This window comes from Hypanus sabinus, chromosome 2 (assembly GCF_030144855.1).
Source record: "Hypanus sabinus isolate sHypSab1 chromosome 2, sHypSab1.hap1, whole genome shotgun sequence".
Classification (NCBI taxonomy): Eukaryota; Metazoa; Chordata; class Chondrichthyes; order Myliobatiformes; family Dasyatidae; genus Hypanus; species Hypanus sabinus.
Window position 1 is genome coordinate 144,465,112 of NC_082707.1, and position 13,783 is coordinate 144,478,894.

General features: G+C 36.4%; 1 protein-coding gene across 1 annotated transcript in view; it reads left to right on the plus strand.

The window, feature by feature from the left end:
- The window catches only part of akap6 (A kinase (PRKA) anchor protein 6), a 341,777-nt gene that overhangs the window by 229,977 nt on the left and 98,017 nt on the right, over window positions 1-13,783 (plus strand). The gene's annotated exons all lie outside the window — the stretch shown is intronic.

A 13,783-nucleotide genomic window follows, 5' to 3' on the forward strand; every position in this document is an offset into this window, starting at 1 on the left:
CAAACACTGGCTTTCTTTTTGCCACTCTCCCACAAAGCCGCGACTGGTGAAACACCCAGGTAACAGTTGTTGTTTGCACAGTCTCTCCCATCTCAGCCACTGAAGCCCGTAACTTCTCCAGAGTTGTCGTGGGTCTCTTGGTGGCCTCCCTCACTAGTCCCCTTCTTGCACGGTCACTCTGTCTTTGAGGATCGCCTGCTCTAGACAGATTTACAACTGTACCGTAGTGTTTCCATTTCATGATGATTGACTTAACTGTACTCCAAGGGAGATTCAGTGACTTGGAAATTTCCTTCTATCCATCTCCTGACTTATGCTTTTCAATAACCTTTTTGAAGAGTTGCTTGGAATGTTCTTTTGTTCTTCATGGTGTAGTTTCTGACAGGATACTGACTCACCAGCAGTTATTGTACTGGAAGTTACTGCTACTTCCAGATACAGGTGCATTTTTACAACAATCAATTGAAACACGTTGATTGCACACAGGATGTTTCCATTTAACTAATATGTGACTTCTAAACTCACTTGGCTACAGCAATGATGATTTGGTGTGCCATATTAAAGTGGGTGAATACTTATTCAATTATTTTATGTATCATATTTGTATTCAATTTAGATCACTTTGTAGAGGTCTATTTTCACTTTGACACAGAAGTTTTTTTCTGGTGATCTGTGTCAGAAAAGCCAAATCAAATCCACTGTGATTTAATGTTGTAAAACAATAAAACATGAAAACTTTGGTGGGGGGGGGGGGCTGAATACTTTTTATAGGTACTGTATTTTCATGAATTTTCCTACAGTAGCCATCATTTGCGCACATTTTACAAGAGAAAATTCTCAGACAAGTTAGATGATTTTTTCAACAGTTGCTAAGGCATGCAACAATTTGCACAAGGTTGCTCTACTCTAGTTCAAACTCGATTTCATCTGCACAGCACCAGTTATTGATAGTGGTCCTGACAAGCTTAAGTCCTTTAAAGTGACATGATAGAAGGGTCTCGGCCTGGAACGTCAACTGTACTTCTCCCTATAGATGCTGCCTGGCCTGTTGTGTTCCACCAGCATTTTGTGTGTGTTGTTGATAGTTCTTTGAATTATTTACTCTTACCTATAATGTCCACCAGATGGCCTAATTTCCAAACTGGACTGTGGTACAAATATGAGAAATATTTAAATAGTTGAATATCATCATCAGCTCAGAGGGGATTATTAGTGATTTTAAGAAGTTGTTTCGTTATTTATATGGATTGCTGCATTGCCAATGAAAAAATCATTTTGTTGAACTTGTTTACTTATTATGAAGTTAAAGTAATTGCAAGGAAGAAAAATTCAGTCTCTGAAATGATTTATCTTGATGATGCAAATAGATTTGTCAAATGCTGTAAATGGCCGTTTTACTGTCAAAAGGTAGAACTTCCTTATCAGTATGCGCAATATTTAAATTGCGAATTCATGCATGTAGAAAACTGAAACTTTATTTTGTGTTATATTTAAAGTGAAAACATGGGATGATTATACAAATAGTTAATTTTATGAACTAAGACATGCCAAGTATACCTTGTCTTAGTTTACGAAGGCAGAACTGGCCTACAAGCTTTCAGTAATTCAATGGAACAAATGAATAGTTCTAAATTATTTTTCCAGCAGTAATAATCAAGCAATTAGCAGTTTCTCCCACCCATAGCCACACTATAAAAACAATTTTCTCAGAATAATCAAGCTAACAATATTGCTCGGTGTCTGTTTTTGCTTGGATCATTTCCAAATGCTTTAGATGCTTCCACAGTAACAGATCTGGTCTGTTGAAGCCTCCACTTTTCCAGAGTTTGCTGTTTAATTTGACCTCGTCAACATTTTTCGAGTACTTTCACATTTTTCTTATTCCAAACTTGTTTGGTTACAAAATCTGATGTGTCTTACAAAGAGCATTAATTTTTGCTTTATGCATTTTTTCCTAAGGTCATGTCAAGGTTAGACTGAATTCCATCCCACATTAAGATTTCTTTTACAACCATTTAATTTTGTAGCCTACACCCCACTGGGGTCTGCCTCATGGACACATCAATGTTTCAGACAGGACAAATCTAACACAGATGAGTCTGTATCTAGTGTTTCCTGCACATGATTATCAAATAAATATTTTAATGTATTGAGCTTTTGTGTGGCCAAGTTTTTTTTTCGTATATATTGTGAATTATACCAGTATGAAAGTGCACTTCTTATTTGATGTGCTGCTATAAATTCTGTGGGTCACATTGTTCATGTTAAAATTATGAAAAAAAGTCTAACTATAATTAAAGGCAGGAATGAAATGATTTTATCTGATATACAGAACCTAAATTGTTTATATTAAATGCTACTATATGCTGGGATGAATAACATTACAATTGATATAGGGATTAAGCAACTCCTACAAAATCAATAAAAGTTTTTTGAAAATGTCACAACTTCTGATCAAGAATAATTATCAATGCAGATTTTCCTCTCTAAAGCCTCAGACAATAAATTTGCCAATTAATAGCTATTATTTTTAATATTACTGATTTTCTTTCAGATGTTTGATTAGCTACGTCTGATAACATTTCTATTGTATGAACATGATTTCTTCTTTCTCTTTGACCAATTTTCATGAAGGTGCCTAAAGAGGCCCAAGGTGGCGCATTTATTCCATCCTGTGGATATGCCTATTACCTTAACTTTCCATTGCCTTTGATTCTTGCATTTGCTAATAGTCACATTTTCTTGGCAATTTGGAATTTATTTGAATTTTTCCCATTACTGCTACTCACATCGCCACTAATCATTGCTCCACGTCAACACATTCTTCATTGTTTGGAGATTTGAATATTCACAAATTTTTGTCAATTTGCAAGGAGTCTTCATTCATTGTATGATTTATCTGAAGGTTCTCCAAAAGCATTTCACCGACACTATGCACCTTCTTTAATGAAAAATATAACATTAAGAATGCATGGGTTTGAAAGTGTGTGCACTTGTCTTTTATCAATCAGTAGCTTTCTGCTGAACCCCCACACTGGCATCTATTGTTCTCAGCTACATTCATTATTTTCTGCTCAACAATAGATATACGAAAGTAAAATGTGTTTTGACTCTCAGATAATTAAAATAGGAGCATTGTCTTACACGCATCATCATTACTATTTGTAATCATTCATTCACCCCAAAAATCAAGGTTAATAAACCAATTGTAGGAAAATTAACAACAGATGATATTTCCAACTTGTCAGTTCTCCAGATCCTTATTACCACTTGCTGGGCAGCCTATTGAATAAAAGAGGTTATGGGAGAGTCAAACCATCTTTAATGACAGCTATTTTGCCGTGTAATTGGTACTTGGAATTATATTTTCAGGTGAACTAAAATTAGAATCTAAAATTGAAGTAGTGAAGTACAGGAAGACTGCATCATAATTGCAAAATTTGCTCAAGTTATGAATGCAGTTTCTGCTACCTATTATTATCAGAAGCCCACTCTTTCATTTAGCAATGTTGAAAATGGGATTTGGTGTAATCAGGTTTCTTAGAACTAAAATGCTGTCATCCATCTATAAGATTCCTTTCTAATATGTTAGCACATTAAAGTGAAACTAATTGGCATAAAGTGTTTTCTATGTTTTATTAACTTACATGTTTCAGGCAACAATTAAGTGAAAGCAGCACACTGTATGAGCGAATCCTCATGCCTAGTAGTGCTCCATTTATCATTGCAGTTTTACATTGACCTTGACACCCACTTCATTAGAATAAAGATTGTCTACCATTTAGGTTACATTGTTCATATGCACACAGACCCCATGCAAATTCTGTGCAGATAGAAGAGCTGTGAGCCTGTCAGAGGTCATCAGCATAAAAAGATTGCAGCTATTTTTTCCAACTGCTTCTTTTCATTCTGTGAATCGAGAGCAGTGGGAACACTCCAGTCTAATATCTGAACTCTTTTACTGTTGGCTGTGTAACATGAATCAACAGGAAGGTTTTTTCTAATGATAAATGGCTATAATGCAATATTAATTTACCATAATGTAATCTTCACAGAAAAAAATTCCAGCAAGTTAAATAACCCTGCATGTCTCCAGCAATCCATATTATCAAAAGTCTTTTAAAGAGCTCCTGATTTGTCAAATTACTGTCACCTTCTAAATACTTTTATATACAGACACCATACTTTAAAGATTCTGAGAAAAATGACATATTTGTCATTTGTAATATGCTTTCTTCAGTTTTGGTAGGTAAAGAAAGTGCTCTTTTGACCCCTTAACTGCAACCAGTACTTTTCTTCAATACATTAAATGTTCAGGTTTCAGGTAAATCTGCTCTTTTTTTAAAAAAACTCTTGCATTCAACTACAGATCTTTTTAAACAATGGACAGTGGAAAACAACAACTTGATTGAAAAATTTCTGTATTTTAAAAGCAGGGTCAAAGTGAATAAGCCGACTACCCTCATAAGAGAATTTCAAAGTAATATAATTTGAATTTAATTATTAATGGAAGATATTTAAAAAAGATTGCTTCATGATCTCCTATTAGTGAATTTGCAATTCATTTTGATATTTGGAGTTTGATTTATAATGATGATAATGCAATCTATGTCCAATTAACAATGCATGGGCTATGTAATGTGATTTTCAATGCGTGTAAATGGAATCAGCTTGAAGAAAAAAAAACTGATTCAGAGCCTCAAATGTAATTTGCTTGGTGAGTTCTAGCAATTTTAAATGACATTGCAGTTCTTTAATCTTTTCAAAGATCATAAAGAAAATGTACTCAGAAACAAGTTATATTATTACTAGGTTACAGAAGAAAATGTGTAGAATATTGTGCTGTTGTTCTCCTCTTCAGAAATTATGGATATATTTCTCTTTTTCTTAAAAAAACCTCTTGTTTCTAAATTTTGTGAGCTTGTCAGAGGTCATCAGCATTAAAAGATTGCAGTTACTTTTCTCCAAATGCTCTTTTCATTCTGTGAATCCAAAGCAGTAAGCACACTCTAATCTAATATCTGAATGAGTCTAAGTTCTAAATTTCTAAAGACCTTTGTTTAGCAACCAACTATATACAATAATAATAATAGCTTTGGATAGAACTACACATACAGTACCTACTAAATTTTGTAAATGGTCATCCTGGACTATAAATTGTCTTCAAAAAAAATAACGTATCAGCTTTGGATAAATAAATATTTATTTTTCAGTAGTACTTAGAACAGGATGAAAAGTCTTTGTCACTGAATAACATCAAACACAGATTATCTTTGAAGCCTAAATGGCAGACAAGTTGTAAATAATTATAAACAGAAGTTATAATTTTTTTTAAAGTTTACAGATAAACATTTTTTAAGAATTTGCCATTCAATTTAAATTGTTTTCATGCAGCATTGATTTCAGTTATATTTATTTATTTAGTTTTAAACAGGTTTCAACTAACCTGCAAGACATTCTTTTAACCTCAAAGGTAACTTTAGCTTCTCTAAGTATTTACTCAATCAAATTCAGTTTCCTACAAACTAGCAAGGAAATTATGAAAGGACTTCTTGCTTCAATGTGTGCTTTTAAAGCATTAATTTGAATACCATTATTCAACCTTTTAGTCTCCTACTCTGAAGTGTATTGCAGCAGATGAATTCTTGGGAACTTTGGGGTGTAGTTCACATAAACTGACTATACAGTCTTTATCCTGACAGACCAGATATTTTTAAATCTTTTTGACTTGCTTAGCATTACTACATAACATTCAGTTATCTCACACAGTTTTCACTACAATAGATTTAACATGTGTAGATTTTTTTACATGTTCAAGGTCAGATTCATTTTGAAAGCCTCTGTGATAGTTTTCTTCTGTGACTCAAATATGGGTAGACACCACATTCTTCTAACATTGAAGGAGACTTAAAAGTGTCCAAATCTGTCAAAGTGAGTCTTCTGTACGAGTTTGAAAATGGCTTATTCTTCTGGTCACCATGGTGACAATTAACAGTGTTTCAAGGCTTTGTCTGATTCTCCAGCTTTGCCTGGTGCAATTTTCAACAAAATTACTATACACAAGCATGTATTTAGCCCAAGGAGAAGAAAGTGGTATTTTAATTACATTCACAGCATTTGAAAATATAGATTCTCTGCTATAATAATTTTATTAATGTTTTATTACAAGTATGAACATGTAAAACAATCTCAGCTTTGTCCAGAGAATTTTCAAACAGTTTGGAGACAATTGGATAAGTGATCAAATGGATGTAGAAGTTTTTTTTTACTAAAGTGAACTGATGTCCAGTCAAGAGCACCTGGAATGTGCCTTATATTTTATGCAATTTACTGCAAATCAATGATAGTGTGTGGGCTATAGGAAAATATCAGAAATAATGTAATTATCCCTAACAGTGTTTAGTTTTTTTTGAAAAAAGTATTGACTGTGTTTCTGTTCTCACATTGTATCAAATAGCAGATAGTTTTTCTTGTGTTGAATTATCTTCTGTCTTCTTTCAGTAGTTTTTCATCTTTGAATAATTTAGTAACTATTAAACGTCTACAGCATTAGAATGCTCCCTTAGTTCTTTAATTTGATTTAGCCTCTTAAAGAGGCTGTGCATGACAGCGAAGCAATTGACCAGCTAAATGCCATCTGTCATTGGTGTTTTGAAGCCCAAAATGCAAGGAGCATTTCTCAGGGTGATATTTTTTTCCATGATGTTTACCTTATTTGGAATCCCAGTCTGCTCGTTCCTTGGTATCTTTCTTGGAAGAAAATATTTCCAACAGCCCTCTATGTGAAAAATTGCAGACGTAAACTGCAGCATTTATGAATCAACATAATTAGGAGTTTCAATCTATTTGCTCTTTCATAGTTGTCACGCTGGTCATTTATATAAATAACAGGTGTGAAACCAAGATAGTACAGCTAATTACTTAACAACTGATTTGTAATTGGCTGCTCAATTAGTTCAATCATTACACATCATAACATAGCTGGGTATTCTACCAATCAGTGACACACCTCACTGAAGTAATTAAGGACTGATTTTTTTAAAATAACATTGATACCATGTACACACATGTTAAAAAAGGGATAAAGAATTTCTGGCATTTAAATTATATTGATAGACATAGTAGTATGGAATAGATTAAAGAGCTAACAGCAAGAATAGAACATTTGGCCTCATGTACCTGCTCTGCTGATCAACGTGATCATGGTTGATTTTCAACCTTACCATCACTTTCATCCAGTAATGTATATACCTTGATTCCCTTAATATTTAAAAATCTAATCATCTCCATCCTCATTCGACTGAGCTACTGACCCCACTGCTCTATTAAGTAAGAATTATAAAGATTCATTATCTTCTAATTGAAGAAATTTTTTCTCCTTGTTAATGGCTGACTCCTTACTTTGAGACTGTCATGCATGGTACAGAAACTGCACCATGGCAGACAGAAAGGCTCCAAACCGGATAATCAGAAGTGCCCAAAGCATCACTGGCACCAGCCTACCCATTATCAAGGATATACTGTATATACAGAAAGGTGCTGGAAAAGGGCCAGTAACATCATGAAAGATCTTGCCCACCTTCTTCATGGATTGTCTGTCCCACTCCCATCAGGAAAGAGGTTATGTAGTTTCCGCACCAGAACCACCAGGTTCAACAGTTACTTTCCACATATCGTGAAGCGGATCAACACCTCCACTCATTCATCCACCACCACTGCTTTATCTCCTGTCACTGTTACTTAATCTACAGACACTCCTGTGCCTAGCACTTAATGGACATACAATCAATGTCTATAAGCCACCTTATGTTTTAATAATTCTTGTGTTTTTAATTGTGTTCTTTATCTTATTATGTTTTTTGTGTTTTGCATTGGATCCAGAGTAACAATTATTTCATCCTCCTTTACACTTATGTACTGTAAATAACATGAAGCAATCTTGAATCCCTGCCTCTAGAAATATCTCTGCATCTGTCCTGTCAAGCCTAATATGAATTCTATATGTTTCAATGAAATCACCCTTCATCTTACTCAACTTGATGAGGCTATATGCCAACCCATTTAATCCTTCCTCATAAGTCAAGGATACAATCTAGAAATCCTTCAATTCATTCCCTCTATTACACACATGTCCTGCCTTTGGTAAAGAGAATAGAGACCTGTACACAATATTTTATGGACAGTCTTGCCAAGAACATACAGAATTTGAGGAAGATATCTCTTGTACTCAAATTATATTCCAATAGAAGTTATATTACCTTCCTAATTGCTTACTATATGTGTATGTTAACTTAAAGTGCAAGGATGCCCAGGTTGTACAGATACTTTTTGTTCCCTAATCATTTTTAAAATACACAAATACTCTATGTACCAAACTGTATTACCTTATTTTTCCACATCATGTTACATCTGTCATGCCTTTGCCCGTTCACTTAACCTGTCTATGTCTGTGAAGAAATCCTGAAGCTGAACTAATCTTTTCCTTTCTTCATATCTACGGTAATCTTTACCATCATGTTGTATCTTGTTACTGCATTACTTTCTTATTCTGCTTTTGCTTCCTTGTTGATACCTTGGTGAACTCTGAAATGCAATCAAGCTCTAGTTTACTGCTGTCTTTAGGAATCATTATAAGATTTTTCCTTTGCTCTAAATTCTGTTGTTAATTTCTCTTGAGAGCCATTACTGCACTACTTTTCTTGTTAGATATTTTTAACCTGGAAGTGATTTATATCACTTGGAAACTACAGCATGTGTAAGTTCTTTGAATATTAGGCATCACTAGTTTTATGCCATACCTTTTAAAAATACTATAGCCAACCCACTTCATCTGTCTTCCTGCTTTAGTTTCTTTACATTTAAGGATCTGGTTTCAGATTTAATTAAATTTCTTTTCATTTTTTTCATAATATTCTATTATTTAGTCATTACTGACTTAACAATTAACCCTTGTTACACAATTCTAGATTAAAAATAGCCTATTCCCTCATTGGTTCCTTGACATACTGAACTAGAAAAGGCAATTCATGCAAATCCATGAATTCATCCTCCATACTGTTACTACTAATTTGGTTTGCCTCATTTTCTTTAGATTCAAGTTTCCCATGAATATTGTATTACTCTTACATGCACCTATAAATATTTGGATTCATCATGACTGGACAATTATATACAACTCTTTTATGTTTCTCAGCTGCTTTAAAACTTTCATAATTTTGAGCTGTAATCCTTTCCCTCAAATGTCTTTATCCATTCATTAATAAGAGAGCTAACTCTGCCACTTTTCTACTTTATGTATCAATTTTAAATGTTGTTTTCTGGAATATTTAATCACAAATCTTTATCACATTTACAATCTGTAATGGCAAGCATATTGTGGGTGTTTATGTCTATGTGCCATTATTTTGCCTCTATTATAAAAAGAATGCTCTGTGTGTTCACATACAGTAGCCATAATACTTTGGTCATCCATGCTATTTAGCCCATTATATTTAAGCTTCTTTATGAGATTCAGTGTTCTTTGTTAGGTTACCTTAAGGTTGGTAATGAGTCCGGGTCCACAGCTAGCATGATCTCTATAACCAAAGGACCATATAGATAGGAAGACTGAATGGTCCTGTTTCTGTGGTTCTTAGCTACCAATGAAGTCATAGATCACATGCACAACTTCAGTAAATGATGCTTGCACACTGTGGGAGAAATAACGTTAAAATAGAGCAAATGAGTGGGCAATGCATAATAAGACCACAAAACATAGGAGCTGAATTAGCTTGTTTGGTCCATCTAGTCTGCTCCACCATTTCATCATGGCTGATTTATTATCCCACTCAATCCTATTCTCCTGCCTTCTTCCCGTCACCTTTGATGCCCTGACTAATCAAAACCTATCAAACCCGTAAAGTATACAATGTTATAACACAGGACAAAAAGCTGTCACCCCTTTGCATGTTCTCTGAAGAGGTCATCCATTTGATTCCATTCACCTGTTTTTCTCAATATCTTTCTAACATTTGTTTTTTTTCCATCAGATATTAAGTCATTTCCATGTAAAAGGCAATTACAGAATCTACTTCAACAATTGTTTCTGTTAGGGCATTCAGTTTTCAGTCTTTAGATGAAGGAAATCTCTTAACAGCTCCTTGTCTTCTTTCAGTGATTACTTTAATGATGTGCCCTCCAGTCGCTAACTCACAAGCTGGTGAAAATGGTTTCTCCCCATTGATTTTATTGAAACCCCTTTCACTTCTCTTGAAGGCTATCAAATTCCCACATCTTTATTTATTCTAATGAAATTCCTCCAGTTTCATTAGTTTCTCTGTGTAAATGAAGTCTCTGATCCTACAATCATCTTTGTAAATCTCTTCTATACATAGTCAATAGTCTTGATTTTGGAGAGTATTTAGTCATTGATCAAAATACTAATTATTAAATAAAATAATTAGCTGAGAACAGTTTGCTTAGAATTATATTAGAGGTGAATTATAATATCACTATATCAACTAAAGCAAAAGTAATGTGCTGGTTAGTACCAGCCAGTCATCTCAACCCTGGCAGTCACATGAATGAATTGCTTTTAAAATAATGCTAAAAGATCTAAAATCAATACCATGACTGTTCTTTATTTGTTTTGGCAAACCAATTGCTGTCAAGGGCAACAGTGTTTCAATAGAGTACTTGACCCATTTCTGAGACCTTGCTCCCCTTTCTCAATCTCTCTATCTCCATCTCTGGAGACAGTACATCTACTGATATCCTTTATAAACCCACTGACTCTCACAGCTATACCTCTTCCTAACCTGTCACTTGTAAAAATGCCATTCCCTTTTCTGAGTTCCTGCGTCTCTGCCGTATCTGCTCTCAGGATGAGGCTTTTCATTTAAGGAAAACTGAGATGCCCTACTTCTTCAAAGAAAGGGGCTTCCATTCCTCCACCATCAATACTGCCCTCATCTGCATCTCTTCCATTTGGTTTACATCTGCCCAGACCCCATCGTCCCACAGCCACACCAGAGATAGGGTTCTGAGCAACACACACAAAATGCTGGAGGAACTCAGCAGGCCAGGCAGCATCTATGGAAAATAGTACGGTCGACATTTCAGGCCGAAACCCTTCAGCAGAACTGGAGAAAAAAAGCTGAGGAGCAGACTTAAAAGGTGGGGGGGGGGGGGGGGAGGGGAGAGAGGGGAGAGAGAAACACCAGGTGATAGGTGAAACCTGGAGGGGGAGGGGTGAAGTAGAGAGCTGGGAAGATGATTGGTGAAAGAGACAGAAGGCCATGGAAGAAGGAAAAGGCGGGGAGGAACACCAGAAGGAGATGATGGGCAGGCAAGGAGATGAGGTGAGAGAGGAAAAGGGGATGGGAAATGGTGAAGTGGAGGGGGGAGGATGGGGGGCATTACTGGAAGTTCGAGAAATCAATGTTCATGCCATCAGGTTGGAGGCTACCCAAACAGAATATAGGGTGTTATACCTAGGTTGGAGGAACAACACCCTTCCCTCCATCCTTGCAAGCAGAACAATTGCCACACCTGCCCCTACACCTCCTCCCTCACTACCATTCAGGGCCCCAAACAGTTCTTCCAGGTGAGGCAACACTTCAGCTGTGAGTGTGTTGGGGTCATCTGCTGTATCAGGTGCTGCCGGCATGGCTTAAGACTCAACGTATATTGGGAAACCACAATCCTGCCACAAAAAGCAGGATCTTCCAGTGAACACCTATCTCATTTCTTCTTCCCATTCCCATTCCAATATGTCAGTCTACGCCTCCTCTACTGGCACAATGAGGACACACTCCGGTTAGAGAAGCAACACTTCATATTCCATCTGGGCAGTCTCCAACCTGATGGGATGAACGCCAAATTCCTGACCTTCTGATAATTGCCTCCTCCTATCCTTCACCATGCACCACACTTATTTCGCTCTCACACCTCTTCTTACCTGCCTTTCACCTCCCTCTGGTGCTCCTTCCCCTTCCCCTTCTACCATAGGACTTCTGTCCTCTCCTATCAGATTCCCTCTTCTCTAGCCCTTTACCACCAATCAATTTCTCAGCTCTTTACTTCACCCCTTCCCCTTCTCCCCATTTCACCTGTTACCTTATACTTCTTCCTCTCCTCCCCCACCTTCTTAATATGACTTCTTTTGCCTTTCTTTACAGTCCTGATGAAGGGTCTCAGACTGTTCACTCTTTTCCATAGATGCTGCCTGGCCTGCTGAGTCCCTCCTGCATTTTGTGTGTTGCTTTGGATGTCCAGCATCTGCAGATTTTCTCATGTTTCAATAAAGTAATTTTTTTGACAGGTACTCCTCACCTTGGGATCTCCCTTGGAGTCAAGGATAACTTGGTTCCTCTCTGATTTGTGGGTTTTGATGTGAACTGATGAAGCTGATGTAAGAATCTTCACTTTAGGACAGGGGCTAGTTGCTGAGGTGGCTGGGTGTGTAAATTGTGAGTTGGTGTGTTATTTCCGCTGCTTATGCAAGGTTCTATAGATTCCCAGTGATTCCTTTTGTATGACTGGTCAAAAGCTAGAGATTCTTGGAGTCATTTGAGATGTTGTACATCTTCAAAGAGCTTTGAGCACATTCTTGAATAATTTTCCTTGTCTGCCGAGTAACAAAGGGCTTATTTCAGGACCCTGGGGATATGAGCAGGACAATAGGAAAATATGGCCTCTACAAAGGACTGAGAAAGATTCAGGGCTCAACTCTGAAGATGTTGGCTTGGAGGAGGTTAATGATATCAACCAATTGCCCTCCATTGAATTTTTCCAATGTTTGCTGAAGGTATTCTGGGTCTCAAAAACATACTGAAAGACAGGGACCACTGCTGTCCTGTGGACCCTGAAGTTTGTAGGAGATATGAGGTGTTGATATTTAAATACTATTTTGCACAGATAACCCAAAGCATATGCTGGCTCATTGAAAGTAGTGGTGAAATTCATCATCATCTGCCTTTGCTGAAAGGTACCTCCTGAGATCTAGAATTTGGTCCATATTCTCCAAGGTTACCATGTAATGAACCTTTACTGTTCAAAAATTATGGTAGGCCGGAGCAGGCTGGTGAAGGACCTTAGTCTTGTGGATGTATGTGTAAGATACATACTCTTTTATATTTCAGTTAATGAGTCTATCTTAGAGCTTGGCATCTAACTGTGCCCAAAAGCTTGTGTCATCTACAAACTACAGTCAGTCACTGATATTTGAATGACGTTAATTCTGGAGAATATTTGCTGTAGATTAATCAGTTTCTCATTAGTGTTGCTCTCATAGGAAATTTGTTGCAGGTGAAGAGCAATGTTGTGGCAAGAAAGATTGAGAAAGGTGTGGGGAAAATGACGTGGCCTTGTTTGACACCAATTTTCACTGAGATTGTTTCTGTTACAGATCTGATGGTTACTACTGTGACTTGCACGCTCTGTAACAGTCAAATTTGAAGAGGTTGAGCCCACCTAACTGATGGAGTTAAAGGCTTTGATTAGGCTATGCATAGTAACTTGTTCTGCTGCCTCGGTTTTCTTGGAATTGATGCATTTCATATGCATCTCCTGTGTAATATTCATTCCAACACTGTAAGTTTAGGCAAATTTAACTTTTTCTAAAATGTCAGAGAAATGCCTAAAAGGTATTTACTGTTTATGGGCATTATATAAATACTTCTTTTGCCTGTTCTCCCCATTGTATTTCCCAGCAAGAAAAGATCCACACTTTGAGGCAGATTGTATTGATTCACATGTATGAAGAAATAAAGTTAGCTTAAGTATGAATGATTTAATGTTCATG